This window comes from Bos indicus, chromosome 15 (assembly GCF_029378745.1).
Source record: "Bos indicus isolate NIAB-ARS_2022 breed Sahiwal x Tharparkar chromosome 15, NIAB-ARS_B.indTharparkar_mat_pri_1.0, whole genome shotgun sequence".
NCBI classification, from domain to species: Eukaryota; Metazoa; Chordata; class Mammalia; order Artiodactyla; family Bovidae; genus Bos; species Bos indicus.
In genome coordinates this window covers 28,107,154-28,122,687 of record NC_091774.1, presented here as the reverse complement: position 1 = coordinate 28,122,687, position 15,534 = coordinate 28,107,154, and the positions used below count along the sequence as shown (strand labels likewise).

The 15,534-nt window shown below is 39.4% G+C and overlaps 1 protein-coding gene across 4 annotated transcripts in view; it reads left to right on the top strand.

The window, feature by feature from the left end:
• SIK3 (SIK family kinase 3) overlaps positions 1-15,534 on the top strand; it is a 264,492-nt gene that overhangs the window by 36,882 nt on the left and 212,076 nt on the right. The window lies entirely within an intron of this gene.

The window sequence follows — 15,534 nt, the reverse complement described above, 5'->3', positions numbered from 1 at the left end:
CACAGTGTGTCCAGGGAGGGAAGATACTACGTTTGGGGAAAGTAAATGAATTTGGATTGATATATGAGATGTTTTAGATAGATGAGATTGGGTCACTTTCATGAAAGACATGACTTTTTAGCTGAGGCAGTTGGGCTTGCTTTTGTAGTCTATAGGGAGCCATTTTGCGGTGCAGTACCATTTTTGACTCTTAATATACCTAGTTATTAATTTGGTTTGATGATATTTTAGATATTCTTAGCTGCATGCTTTTTGCATGGAGAATATAACTTTCCTGTGTAACTTAAATTTGTTTTCACAAAAATTCTTTATTTTTTGCAGTGTCTCAAAAGGGTTATTCAGAGACCATAATTTATTCTGTTTCAAAAAGGGGAGGGACACTGGGGTGCCCAGAGGTTTTGTCAATCAGTTGCTAAGTCTTGTCCGACTCGGCGACCCTATGGACTGCAGCATGCCAGGCTTCCCTGTCTTTCATTATCTCCCAGGGTCAGTAACCTTAATAAAGTGTGACACAGTGGCAGATCTGGGTTCAGATCAGTATCTTGGGTGTTGAACTCCGCTTCTCCCTTCACTTTATATTAAAGGTATTTGTTTTGAGTTGTGTAGTGCTCAATGTTGACTTTAGGCATTTTCTGCATTTTCTTGCCCCACCTTCTTCTTGGGACTATATATTTTTCTTTGCCCTTATTATTTTTTTTTCCTTTTTCTCTTTTTCTTTCTTTATTTTTTCAGCCACATCCCACATCCTGCATGCGGAATCCTGTTTCTCAACCAGGGATCAAACCAGTGCTCCCTGCAATAGAAGTGTGGCGTCCTAACCAGTGGACCTCCAGGGAATTCCCAACCCTTAGGTTTTAAATGTGGTTCTTGGCAGTTTTTTCAGCAGATCAGGACCCAACACTTTGTTTATCCCGTCCTGTCTGTTTGGTGGTAGTTGTTTCGTTACCATTGATAAACCTGCCCGTTGTAATGTTATGCCCCTAACTCACTCTCTGACTGCTATCACTACGTATCTTACTTCCCCAACGCCCTGTGGTTTATAGAATGGGATGATAATCCCAGCCTTTTCTGAGATTTTTTTTTTGTGTCAATGATCTGAAAGTATCGAGTGGAAAGTACTATAAACACCTTAGGAAACATGATAATTTTATAGATTTTTTTCTCCCAAATAAAATTTTAATATTCTTAATCAACTTGATTGATGTATAATTTGCATTCAGTAAAATTGAACTGTTTTATATGATTTGCATTTTGACAGACAAACTCATCCAAATAGTGGTCATATAATCAAGATGTAAGAACTTTTCTGTTATTCCCAGAGGTTCCTTCTGTGCCCTTTGCATTCATTCTCACCCCTCTTTACCCCTAGAAATTCACTGATTTGCTGTCATCATAGGTTAGCTTTTCCTTTTCTGGACTCTCGTGTAAACAGTCTTATCCAGGATGTGCTCTTCTTTCATTAGCATGCTGTGTTTAGGATCCTTCATTGTTGCTGCCTTTATCTGTGGTTTGTTGCTTTTTATTGCTGAGTGGTATGTGGGAGCACTGTTGCATTGTAAGGACTGTAAGAGGATTTGCTTATGCATTCATCTGTATCTAACACTTGAATTGTTTGTAGATTTTGGCTATTATGAATAAAGCTGCTATGAACTTGATGTGAAATATTGGGTAGACTTATATTTTATCCTCTTGGGTAAACACCTTGGAGTGGAATGGCTGGATCATATGGTTGGTAGGTGTGTGCTTAACTTTTTAAGAAACTGCCAAATTGTCTTCCAGAGCAGCTGTACTGTCTTACATTCTGTCTAGCAGTGTATGAGAGTTCTTGTTTCTTCTTATCCTCACCAACACTAGGATGATAAAGTTTTGGCCACTCCCGTTCTAATCATTGTGGAGTGCTATCTTGTGGTTTTAATTTACATTTTCCTAATAACTAATGATATTGACATCTTACTTACTTTCTAGCTGTTTCTCTTCTTTGGTGAAGTGTAGTAATACTTGTTCAGATCTTTTGCCCATTTAAAAAAATTGGGTTGTTTTCTTAGTGTTGAGTTTCGAGCATTCTTTATATATTCTTGAAACAAGTCCTTTATCTGATAAATGCTTCGCAAAGATTGTCTTCCTTTGATTTATCTCTTCATCCTTTTAACAGTGTCTTTTTTTTTTTAATTAAAAATTTTTATTGGAGTGTGGTTGATTTGTTGCTCAGTCATGTCTGATTCTTTGCAACACCATGGGCCGGAAGCCAGCCAGGCTCCCCGTCTGTGGAATTCTCCAGACAAGAATACTCGAGTGAGTTGCCGTTTCCTCCTCCAGGGGATTTTCCCAATGCAGGGATTGAACACAGGTCTCCTGCATTGCAGGTGGATTCTTTACCGTCTGAGCCACAAGGGAAGGTTGGTTTACAGTGTTAATTTCAGGTGTACAGCAAAGTGAATCAGTTATACATGTATCAACAGTGTCTTTTAGGAGCAAGAGTTTTTATTTTGAGTTCCAGCTTATCCATTTGTTCTCTTATGAATTGTGCTTTTGGTATCATTTCTAAGAAATCTTTGCCTTTAACCCATAACTGAAGCACATGAAAACTGTCTTCCAGCTACTTCTCAGGTACCCAGGTCAGTGGCAATGTCTTGTTTATTAATCATCAGATTTTAATAATATTAAAGAAAATAATTTCTGTGCAGTAATACCCATCCGTATCTAACATGGTTTATAGAAAGATCATGTTTTCTAGTGAAGACCAGATTCCCTCCTTAGTGTAAAGATGTCAGGAATCTTAGATTGATACAAGTTAAAAAAAAAAAAATTAATCCATCTTAGTTCAAGGGATAAAGTTTACTAAAATCAATTTGTGAAGATTTCAAAAGATTTGAAGATATTGAAGAAAGGTGCTAGATTTGTGTGAAAATAGCCCCTTTGTTGATGAAACAGATAATAAATTTTGATAAACTCCTTTACAAACAATAGTTTACCTTATAGCATACTTAAGTTTCCATGCTCTTGAATGAACTTCAGTATAAGCTTTAAAATTTGTTTCTCATGATTTTCAAAAGTTTATAGCTTGTCTGACTTGCTGTAAGTAAAATGGAATATTCATTTCCTCCCATTGCTCCTGCCTTGCAGGAGGATTCTTTTCCATTGAGCCACCAGGGATTGGTAAGAGACAAGTTACTTTCTATGGGATCCATCTAATTTCTCTACAGTACAAGATTTTTAGCAATTAAAAGGCAAATGCACTTATGATCTATTACTAAATTGTGTCCGACTCTTTGTAACCTCATGGACTGTAGCACGCCAGGCTCCTCTGTCCTCCACCATCTCCTGGAGTTTGCTCAAATTTGTGTCCATTGAATCAGTGGTGCTATCTAACCATCTCATCCTCTGCTGTCCCCTAAGATCTATTAATTAACTATAAGTAATATTTTGAGTGTTTTAAGAGAACTCAATTTGTAGGGCATTTAGTTATTAATTACTCTGCCTTTTCTAAGTAGAAAGAACTTAAGTTGAAGTTCTGTGCCTTTTCCAAAAAAGGCTGTTGTAGATTTATGAGTAGACAATCAAGATCTGAGTAGCAGCCAGAAATTATAAGTACAAAATCTAAAAAGATAACATGCTCAGTTATATTGTGTGCTTAGTTGCTCGGACATATCCTGCTCTTTGTGACTCCACAAACTGTGCCCTGCCAGACTCCTCTGTCCATGGGATTTTTCAGGCAAGAGTACTGGAGTAGGTTGCCATTTCCTCCTCCAGGGGATCTTCCTGACCCAAGGATCAAATCCATGCCTCCTGTATCTCCAGCATTGCCGTTAGATTCTTTACCCACTGAGCTAAATTGTATTGTTCCTCCTAACCTGTGGCAGTATTTATCATAGAGAAGAAATGTGAATGATGGTTAAACACGAAACTACTGCTGAAGGTAAAATGCCTGGTAGTTGAATTGGAAGAAAATAAATTTCTCCGCAGTCTCTGTTATCCAGTTTTGAGAGTCAGTAATCTCAGAAAGATTGAAGGCAGGAGGAGAAGGGGAGGACAGAGGATGAGATGGTTGGATGGCATCACTGACTCGATGGACATGAGTTTGAGGAAGCTCTGGGAGTTGGTGATGGACAGGGAAGCCTCGCGTGCTATAGTCCATGGGGTTGCAAAGAGTCAGACACGACTGAGTGACTGAACTGAATCTCAAAAAATAAAGAAAAAGCAGTTAAGAAAGGGAGACCATAAATTTGTATGCTGTTTTTATTTAAAATAAAATGAAAAGATAATTGTCTCTAGAAAATAAATTATCTTTGTAATTGTCTTTAGAAGATAATTACAAAAGATGTAGGGTTATGTAACTTTTAGTGTTTCTCTGATGATAAAGAAGTATGTTATAAATTGGATAAAACAAGCACTCTGTGTTGTTTAAATTTTTTTTCTTGGCAGTTACTGACAAATTACACTCAAGAGCAAGCTTAGGAGCTTGTTTGGGACAGGAGCAAGCCCAAACTTAAAAATACTGAGGAATTTTGACTTTAGTTTTGAGCCTGTTTTCTCTTGACCAGTCCGAATGTTTAATGCTGTACTTTTACAGGCACATTTTTCCCCCCTAGATCTTTCTGATGATATGCCCATTGGTGTATAATAAAGTTATCAGTGTACCTGAAGAGGTTTTTGTTTTGTTTTTCTTGGAGTAGAGTGTGCCTTTCTAGTGTTACTTGACAAGGCTTGTCTTTATCTTCTAAGTGAGGAATCTTAAGAAACTTCACTGAGAACTTAAGAACTTAAAACCTGGGAATGCTCTCCTCCTGATAATTCTTTTTACTCACATCTTTATTGATAAGTCAGGCCAAAGGGATTGTTTACCTTTTGAAAAAGGGAAACCAGGTCCTACAGTTTGTTTTGGTTGCAGATAGCCTGGCAGCTGAATTTAGATTGAGCAGAGGGTGCTGCCGTGCTTAGGGGTTCTGTGTCTGGACGCTGTAGAAACCAAGGTGCTGTGCCAGTTATTATTATACATAAATGGTGAAAGGTAGTGAATCTTTGCTTTGCTTTGTGCAAGGATTCCAACCTCACCAGTTTAAGGTTTCATTGTGGTCATGGTCATATCTTCTGAGACAAAGATGCTGATTATTTTAGCTTCAACTTGTTTGAGCGACAGTATTAGGGAAAGGTGAGGGTGCTGGATTCCAACAACTAGTAGTATATATTTATTAAATTCAGGTCTAATGATGTGAAGAATAGTTAGGCGAACCTACGTGTAATACATTTTGCTAAGTATAGTAGTAAGAAAACCTCTGGGTAGTCATATTAATGTAATTCATGATAGCAGCTACAGACTTCTAAGTGCATTATAGAAAACTAGGAAAACTAATTTCCATTTCATCCAGAGCAGAAGAAGGTAATATTCTAATTTCAGCAAAAGACAACTTTTAAAAACAAACAAATTTGAACCACTTTGTGTGTTTTTAATATGTAAAAATTTTTTTTTCACCTTTTCTCATATGTTTTACTTCTTAGTCATTTACTTCCAGTAGTTTCTAAATTGGTTGAGGGAATTAAAGTGGTAGCTAAGTTCCCTCTGTACAAGATTTTCCTGCTGTGTGTGCGAACTGCTTTTTCTGGAAAAACCCTTCCACTGGCAGTTCTTGAGGGCATGTACTTTTTCCACACTTAACGATTTAGGGGCTGAAGCCTGCGTTTAGTCAGAGGTGACAAATGGTTCAAAAAACTTTTTTCCAGTTTAGTGAGAACTGATTCAGAATTGAAACTGAAGTGGATATGGAGTTACTTGCAGTTACTCTTAAACAGTTGCTGTCTGTTACTGTTAGGCATATTTTGGACATGTGGGTTCCATATCAATATTTGATGTTATGTTGCTAAATTTCTTGTCTGGTTTAGACACTTCACTTTTGAAGTTAGGTTGGAACCGGCTTTGAACAGAGGGCCACTGGAAATTGAATATAGTGGTCTATGTGGGGAGGACAAAAAATTGGCATATTTTTGCTTAAGAATTCTTAGGAAAATTTTGATAATGTGAAGATATATTTTCCAAATGTCATATGATTTTGAGGTTAAGTAGCTGTAGGGAAAGCCAGGAAGCTTTCTTCTTGAAAGTATTTGCCTTTTATGCTAAAACTTCCAACACTCAGTATTTGTTCTTTTATAACTAAACAATGATAAGTTTTTATTTATTTTTTTTTTAAGTTTTTAAAAAATTCATTGTAATGTAAAAATGTCAGTCTGTGCAGAAGTTTATAAAGAAAAAGAAAGTCCCCCATTCTCACGTTTTGTTCTCTAGATTTAACTACTAAAAGAGATCAGTCCTGGGTGTTCATTGGCAGGACTGATGCTAAAGCTGAAACTCCAGTACTTTGGCCACCTCATGCGAAGAGTTGACTCATTGGAAAAGACCCTGATGCTGGGAGGGATTGGGGGCAGGAGGAGAAGGGGACGACAGAGGATGAGATGACTGGATGGCATCACCAACTCGATGGACGTGAGTCTGAGTGAACTCCAGGAGTTGGTGATGGACAGGGAGGCCTGGCGTGCTGCGATTCATGGGGTCGCAAAGAGTTGGACACGACTGAGCGACTGAACTGAACTGAACAGTTTGATATATGTACTTCCATGTCTTTTTCTGTGCACATAAAAATATTTGTAGGTAAATTTCTTTGTTTTGTTCTACTGCAGCTTTTGTTGTTTACTCTCTTTGCACGTGAAGCCTACTTTATTCCTCCACCCCCATTTTTTTGTTGTTGGGTTTTTGAAAGACTTTTTTTGTTCATGTATAGGACTTTTAAAAAATCATATATAGTTTTTAATCCTGTGTTATGTATGGTGTATTTTCTCTCAGCTTATTATTTAATTTTCAACTTTTGTAGTATCTTTTGTCATATAAAAGTTTTTTAAAAAACTATAGTTCTAGTATGATTTTTGGGTTTTATGTGTGCTTAGGAATGTAAATGTCCTATATTTTCTTCCAGTGCTTTATAAACTTATTTTTAATATTTAGGTTTTTAATCCACTTGGAATATATTTTCAGTATAATATGAGATAAAGATCTGACTTTAAAAATATTAATAACCAACTTCTCGTAATTTATCACTTACTTGCATGTTTGAAATGGTCTCGTTAACATATAGTCTTAATAAAGCCTACTTACTGTGTACCTGTGCTACATGTTTTAATTAGTCACTTTAGCATATATTTCAAAATTTATTAAGTATTACAATTAATTCTCCCTTTTTAGACTTTCATAATCATCAGCAAACAATAATTTGGGTTCTTCCAGTATTTATACTCCTTTTTTAGTGACGTTGAAGAAGAGCCATGATGCCAGTAATACCACCTGAGATGCTGTGCTCCTCAACCTTATTAGGCACAGAAATCATCCGGGAGATCTTACCAGAAAGCAAACTCAGTAAGTCTGGGCGTGCCTGAGCGGCTGCGTTTCTGATGAGCCCCCGGGTAATGCTGGTTTACAAGCTTACAGACCTTGTTTTGAGTAACAAGGAGCTAATATTTATTGAATACTTGACGTGTTCTGGTCACCGTGCTGAGTGCTGTACATGTGTAGACGCAGTCTTAACTCCTTGATGATTAGCATCCCCTTTACCGGTGAAGAAACCGAGACTTAGACAAGTTAATGACTGCCCACAACGACACAGCCACTAAGTGGACGAGCCGGCCCAAGCTCAGGCAGTTTGTAGCCTTCAGCTCTTGGATATATTTCTTCAATAGCAGATATTATTTTCTCTGTGTGACTCACATGGTAATGCTCTTAGTTTAGTTTTTGTTTTAAATTAATAGGCTTTAATTTTGGAAACAGTTTTAGATTTACAGAAAAATTAGGCAGAATGTAGAGAATTCCATGTACCTCCTTCCCTTCCCTCCCCTAATATTAGCATCTTTGTGTTAGTGTGGTACATTTGCTATAACTAATGAGCCAATACTGATAACATTATTTTAGACTAAAGTCCATAGTTTACCTTAGGGTCCACATTTTATCTTGTACATTCTGTGGATTTGGACTAATGTGTAATGTCATGTACATACAATTGTGGTATCACACAGAATACTTTCTCTGCCCTAAAAATACCCCATACTCCACTTATTCCTCTCTCCCTCTCTCCTCCAGGCCTCAATCCTGGCAAATATTGGCCTTTTTTACTGTCTCCATAATTTTGCCTTTTCCAGATTTCTGGAATCATAGTTGGAATCATAAGAGTATGTAGCTTGTTCGAGTTGGCTTCTTTCACTTAGCAGTATGCATTTAAGATTCTTCTGTGTCTTTTTGAGGCTTGGTAGCTTATATCTTTTTATAACTAAATATTTCATTGTCTGGATATACCATAGTTTATCCATTTACTGAAGCTATCTCATCTACTTCCAAGTTTGGGCAATTATGAATAAAACTATTATAAACATCCACATGAAGATTTTTGTGTGGACTTAAGTTATCAACTCATTGGGGTAAATATCTTGGAGCGTGATTACATGGCTAGATTATATGGTAAGAGTATGTTTAGTTTTGTCAGGAACTGCCAAATTGTCTTCCAAAGTGACTGTACCATCTTGCATTCCTACCAGCAATGAAATAGAGTTCCTATTTCCCATTTTCGCTAGCATTTGGTGTTACCAGTGTTTTGGATTTTGGCCATTCTAATAGGTCATAGTGATAATCTTTTTTTTTTAATTTGCAGTTCACTAATAACATTTGAAGCATGTATCTTTTCATATGTCTGTGTGTCTTCTTTGATGAGGTTGAGATCTTTTGCCCATTAAAAAAAGTTTTTTTTTTTTTTCTATTGAGTTTTAAGAGTTCTTTGTATATTTTGGATACCAGTCCTTCATTAGATTTATGTTTTGCAAAGATTTCCTTCCAGTTTTTGAGGCTTGCTCTCCAGTTGTGACAAATAATCAAGCAAGTTTCCTTCTGTGTTTGCCTAAGAGCTTTTTATCAGGAATGCCTTATAGCATGGACATCTTTGAAGATGATTTGGCTGAATGAATAGATGAAGCTTTGTTTTTCAGAAGGCATCCTTGTTGTATTCCAGATACTTTAAAACACATTCCTTGTGGTATTATATTTAAGAATGTAATTGAAAATTTAATTCTTATCCTTGTAAATAGCTTATTCTTACTCCTTCCATGATCTCATGTGCCTTTCATGTCCAACTTGTTTGCTTGTCCAGGATCCTAATCTCATTCTGGCTGGATCTTCTCTTTGCAACTATCTGTCCCTCCACTGGTCTGTAGCAGTCTTTTCCTGCGGCCAGTCAGACTTCCACCTCTGAAATCATAAGTTTGGAAATTTGGCTCTCTGAACATGGTTTCCTGCCTTCTCAGGTTGCCATTTGCTGAACTTATTCTCTCATTTCACCGAGGCCTCCAGCCCCTTAAATCTTCTCTGTCCCCAGATCTGTACTGTTGCTCCTGGGATTGTAGCCCATATGGACACCATAGCTGATCACTTGCGATGAGTCATGGGTGCCCTGGGTTCCCTCGCACCCTTGCTCTTCTCTCCCGTGGGTCAGGCAGGTCTCCAGCTGTGGGTGAACAGTGCTGCCCATTTTCTGTGTTGCTGCCATAGAGCTTCAAGAAATGACTGAATCGTATTCATTTGTTCTCTTACTGACTCATGAGGCACCCCCCTCCCATATATGCTTGTTATTCTCTTTAGTAGTCTTCTTACTTGTCTGTGGTTGATTTCATTTCTCCTTCACCAGAATGACTGCTTTTTCTAAACAGAACTCAGGTTCACCTCCCTCTGCCACAGAAGATTCCATATACTCCAGCAAAGTGATCTTTATAAAAAGAAGGAAATCCAGCAAATCTATTATTTCTTGTGTGATCCCTTTTGTTATTCAGATAAAGATAAAATGTTAAGTTTAACATGCCCTTTCTGGTTTTCCAGCCTCATCTCTCTCCTCTCAGAGCTCCTGTTTCACGGGCTTTTTTTCAGATCCGTCACATACCAAGCTCATTCTTAGCGTAGGGTAGTTATATATGTTCTTTCCTCGGCCAGACAGGTTTTCTCTTTTGGTGTTTAATTCAGACTCCTCTTTGAGACATATATGTCAGTTCCTTGGAAAGGCTTATTCCTAACCTTCCATTGGCCTGAAGATAGATTAAATTCTCCCTGAAATAGTTAATGGTCAGGAGAGTAACAATAACAGTAGACGTTTGAGTGTTTGTATGTCAGACACCCTTCCAAGCACTTTATACATGTGGACTTTTTTAGTTTTCACAGCAATCTGATAGGCTAGAGAGATGGGTAAGTACATAGGACCTAGAATTGTCCCCACTTCAGATGGGGAAACTGAAGTGGAGAGTGTTAAGTCGCTTGTCCAAAGTCACATAGCCATTTGGTAGGAGCACTGGGATTTGAACCCCAGCAGTCAGTCCCCAGAGCCTGTGTTCTGAACTCCTGTGCTGTGCTGTGTCGTTTCTGACTAATGTCCACCTTCCTTGGTAGCTGTTGAGTTCCTTGAATTCAGAGATGGCACCTGTCTGGTTAGTTTTGGATTCTCCAGGGGCCTAGAACAGAGCCGGAAGTGAGGAGGCTAGGACACAATGAGTGAGTAAACAGAGGCTTTCAGTGTGAAGGTCCTCAGTTTCCTCCCCTTCTGCTTAAAAATGAAAAATTCCTTTGATCGAAAGAAGACGTGCCCTATTTATTTCAAAAGTTAACCCCTCTACCTGTTTACCTTTGATATCCTAAAAGCAATATGTGCACTTGGTAAGTAAGAACAATTAGTGTAACTGTATTCCTCCATTTTCTTTCTTGCTTAACCATTACCATTTTTTCAGAGGTATCAACTATTAGCAGTCACATGTATGTCTCCTCCTATACATACACAAACTGTATGGACACTTTAAATACCATACCATTGTAAGTTTGTTTTTATATTAAGAGCTACTGTTTTATACTGAACTGTAGTTTTGGAAGATATCACTATTGAGGGAAATTAGGTAAAGAGTGTAAGGGATATCTCTGTATTATTTCTTCTATTTTTTGGCTCTGCTGCATGGCTTGTAGGATCTTAGTTCCCCTTGCAGGGATTGAACCCATGCCCTCGGCAGTGTACCTTAACTGATGAACTTTTATTTCTGTTTTTTCACTTTCCCAAAACTACGGAACGGGAAACATCCTTGCATTCATAGCTTTATACTTGCTTGGATATGAATGCACAGACAAGTTTTAGAAGAGCAGAACTGGTTGGAAGGTGTGTGCATTTGGACTTCTGATGAGAGCTGGCAGGTTACTCTGCATCTGGTTTCTGCTCTGAGCAGCAGCTGGGAGGAGCCTGTGCTCTGTGCAGGCACCGTCACTGGCCTCCTCCTGTCTCTCTGCTGCTTCTGTGGGACTTTTAAAAATGAGTCATTTCCCACTTAATATCTCTCCTTCTCTGCTGGCTCTCTTCTCTCTGCCCATTCTGTAACACAGCAGTCTCCAACCTTTTTGGCACCAGGGACCGGTTTTGTGGAAGACAATTTTTCCACAGACCAGAAGTTAGGGGATGGTTTCGGGATGATTCAAGCCCATTACATGTATTGTGTACTTTATTATTATTACATCAGCTCCACCTCAGATCATCAGGCATTAGATCTCAGAGGCTGGGGTGGTTGTTGTTTAGCTGCTAAATCGTGTCCCACTCTTTGTGACCAAATAGACTGCAATATGCCAGGCTTCTCTGTCCAGACAAGAATACTGGAGTGGGTAGCTGTTCCCTTCTCCAGGGCATCTTCCCAACCCAGGGATCGAACCTGGGTCTTCTGCATTGATTGCAGACAGATTCTTCACCGTCTGAGCCACCAGGAAGCCCTACTGTCTCCTGGAGTTTGCTCAAATTCATGTCCATTGAGTTGGTGATGTTATCTAACCATCTCATCCTCAGAGGTTGGGGACTCCTGCGCTAACAGATCCTCTGCATCTATAGGGCTTTTCTTCAGCTCTTTGTATCATTTGACACTGTTAACTACCGTGTTCGTTTTTAAGGGCATCCCAGGTGGTGGTGGTGGTGAAGAACACACCTACCAGTGCAGGAGACATAAGAGGTGCAGGTTCAATCCCTGGGTCCAGAAGACCCCCGGAGGAGGAAATGGCAACCCACTCCAATATTCTTGCCTGGAGAATCCCATGGACAGAGGAGGCGGGTTCTTTTTAAAAATTCCCTTCCTTTCGTTTTCCAAAACAGAAGTGCCTTCTGATTTCTCACTTCCTTCACTGAGAGTACTACTTCTTAAGCCCCATTGCCACTCTGTTTCTCTACTTGCTTTTTCAGTGATTAAATTCTGGGTTCAGTCCTTTGCTCTTCCTCCCCACTCACGTTCAGGCTCTCTTTCCCGTCTCTGCCTCCTCCGGATCAGAAAGACCTACATTTGAATCCGATTCCATTATTTTCTGTCTGAGAGGTCAGAAGAGTTTACTTCACTTCTCTTTTTTCCTCTGAGGATAGTGGTATCTACTATCAATGTAGTATCAATGTAGAGTAGATGAAATAATCTATATGAAACACTTAAACTGTGTCTCATTTACAGCAAGTGCTCAATAAATACTAGTAGTAGAATAGTGATAATAATGTAGTTCTGTTGTTATTTAATAACTGTTATTAATAACAGTTAATGTTATTAACTCTTTCTAACCTCACATATGCAGATGATACCACTCTAATGGCAGAAAGTGAAGAGGAACTAAAGAGCTCTTGATGAGGGTGAGAGAGGAGAGTGAAAAAGCTGGCTTAAAATGCAGCATTTAAAAAATGAAGATCATGGCATCTAGTCCTGTCATTTCATGGCAAATAAAAGGGGAAAAAGTGGAAGTGGTGACAGATTTTATTTTCTTGGGCTCTAAAATCACTGTGGCTGGTGACTTCAGCCATGAAATTAAAAGGTGCGTGCTCCTTGGAAGGAAAGCTATGACAAACCTAAACAACATATTCAAAAGCAGAGACATCACTTTGCCAACGTAGGTCCATGTAGTCAAAGCTATGTATTCCCAGTGGTCATGTATGGATGTGAGAGTTGGACCATAAACAAGGCTGAGTGCTGAAGAATTGATGCTTTCAAACTGGTGCTGGAGAAGACTCTTGAGAGTCCTTAGGACTGCAGGGAGATCAAACCAGTCAGTCCCACAGGAAATCAACCCTGAATATTCACTGGAAGGACTGATGCTGAAGCTGCAATATTTTGGTCACCTGATGTGAAGAGCCAAGTCATTGGAAAAGACCCTGATGCTGGGAAAGATTGAGGGCAAGAGAAGAAGAGGGTGACAGAGGATGAGATGGTTGGATGGCATCACTGACTCGATGGGCATGACATTGAGCAAACTCCAGGAGATAGTGAAAGACAAGGGAGCCTGGCATGCTGCAGTCCAGGGGGTCACAAAGAGTCGAACTCAACTTAGCGACTGAACAACAACAACAAACCTCTAGGATTGCCAGCTTTCCTGAGGTCCATACAAAGATACTTAGCTGCCTACTGGAGACTCATATTTGGACACCTCATGAGTCAGATGGTAAAGAATTCTCCTGCAGTGCAGAAGACATGCATTTAATCTCTGGGTTGGAAAGATCCCCTGGAGGAGGAAATGGCTACCTATTCCAGTATTCTTACCTGGAGAATTCCACAGACAGAGGAGCCTGGTGGCCTGTTGTCCATAGGGTTGCAAAGAGTCAGAGGCAACTGAGTGACTAGCACTTTCATTTTTTCACTGGATACCATGCCAAACTTAAACTCTGTTTGAAGTCTTTAGTTGTTCTCTGGCTTCAATGCTTAGTGACTGTGACCTTAAATAAATTACTTATTTAAGCCTCAACTTCTCCATTTTTGAAAAGATGATAAATAAAAGGACTTTATTATTTATTAATTATTACTATTCATCTTAAAAGTCGAATTTTGCCCTGTGCTGCCCAGAGCAAAAGCCTGAGAAATGCCTTTTTTGTTCTGCCTCCTCTTCCTTAACCTCCACCTGCAGTTAGTCAGCAACTACTGTTGATTCTATCAGTACTTCAGAAGCCTCTGCTTGCATTCATCCACTCCTTATCATTTCTCACAGAATTATTGTGTAACCTCCTAATTGGTCTCCTGGTCTCCAGGCTACCTCCCACCTTTCACCAGCATTTATCTTTATTGAAGGCAGATCTGCTCATATCACTCAGCAGTAAAGGACTCAGATGTGTCCTTACGTGACGTGTGGACCTGCAAGGCCTGCGACCTCCCAGTCTTTGTAGCCTCATCCCTCGTTCCTGGAACCCGTGGGCCCTGCGCTGTCTGCTGACACTTGGGCCAGTGCCCCACGCACTCTCAACTCTCATGCCTTTGTCCTTCCCCGGCTGGGGCTGCCCCTTTTTGCTTGGGCTGCTGTCCCCTCAACCACTCCCTGTGAATAACTGCCCATAGCTCCTCCCCAAACTCCTCAGCCATCTGGTGAATTCTTGGTCATCCTTCAGTGGTGGGTGGATACATTGATAAATACGTTAATCTACTCTTTTTCTTCTCTTTAGTCTAACCTTCCAGGCAACATTAATTGGCCCTTTTTAAAGAGGCCTTATGCTGCTAAGTCACTTCAGTCGTGTCCGACTCTGTGCGACCCCATAGACGGCAGCCCACCAGGCTCCCCCTCCCTGGGATTCTCCAGGCAAGAACACTGGAGTGGGTTGCCAGGCCTTACAGTGGGTAGTTAAAGTGCATGAGTCAGTCTGTCTTGGTTAATAATGCAGCTGTAGAACAGGAATAAAACTATTTAACCTATCTGTGTCCCTAATCTATAAAAAGTGGATAATGTTGCTCTCACTGTGAGGATTAAGTGAATTAATATGGGAAAAATGCTTTGAATAGAACCTGCACATACGAAGTACTTCTTAAATATTGGCTATTATTATTATTGTTCTCAAGACATCTCTTACATTCCTCACAACAGCATTTCCCTCTTTATTACAGTTACTTTTTTGTTGTGTTTTTCCCAGTAGATTGTGGCTTCTTTGAAGGTGAAACTTGTGTTTTAGTCATCTCTGTGTCTTTGGCATCTAGTACACAGGAGCCCCCAACAAACATTGAACCTGTCGCACTGTTTGCTTGACTCGTAATAAAGCGCTGGAGCCTCCCATGTTTTAGCCATCAGCATCTTACCTCTTCTGGAAATGACTGCTTCTGCAAGTGTGGCATTAGAGACACGAAACTGTTTGCTCCTAACCTCAGTGAGCTCTTTGACCAGAAATTTGGTATTACAATGAAGCTTCCTACCTATAGCAGGCAGAATGCAACTGATGGCGTGTGGTCTTCGCAGAAGTTTCTCCAGAGTGTGAGAGAACCTCTAATGTTTTTTGTTTAAAGGGACACAGTTCAAGGCTAGAATTTCTGTTACACCTTTTTGTTTGTTTGTTTTGTTGAGTAGAGCTGTTTCTACTTTTTCAACCTTATTCTTATTGAAATGTTAAAACTTTTCCCTTTTAATGATTCAGAGAAGAGATTTCTTTATTGTAAACATAATATAGAGCTTATAATGAATGCTGGATTTGGGCTCTTTATAGATGATTCTGGAATATTAAGTCA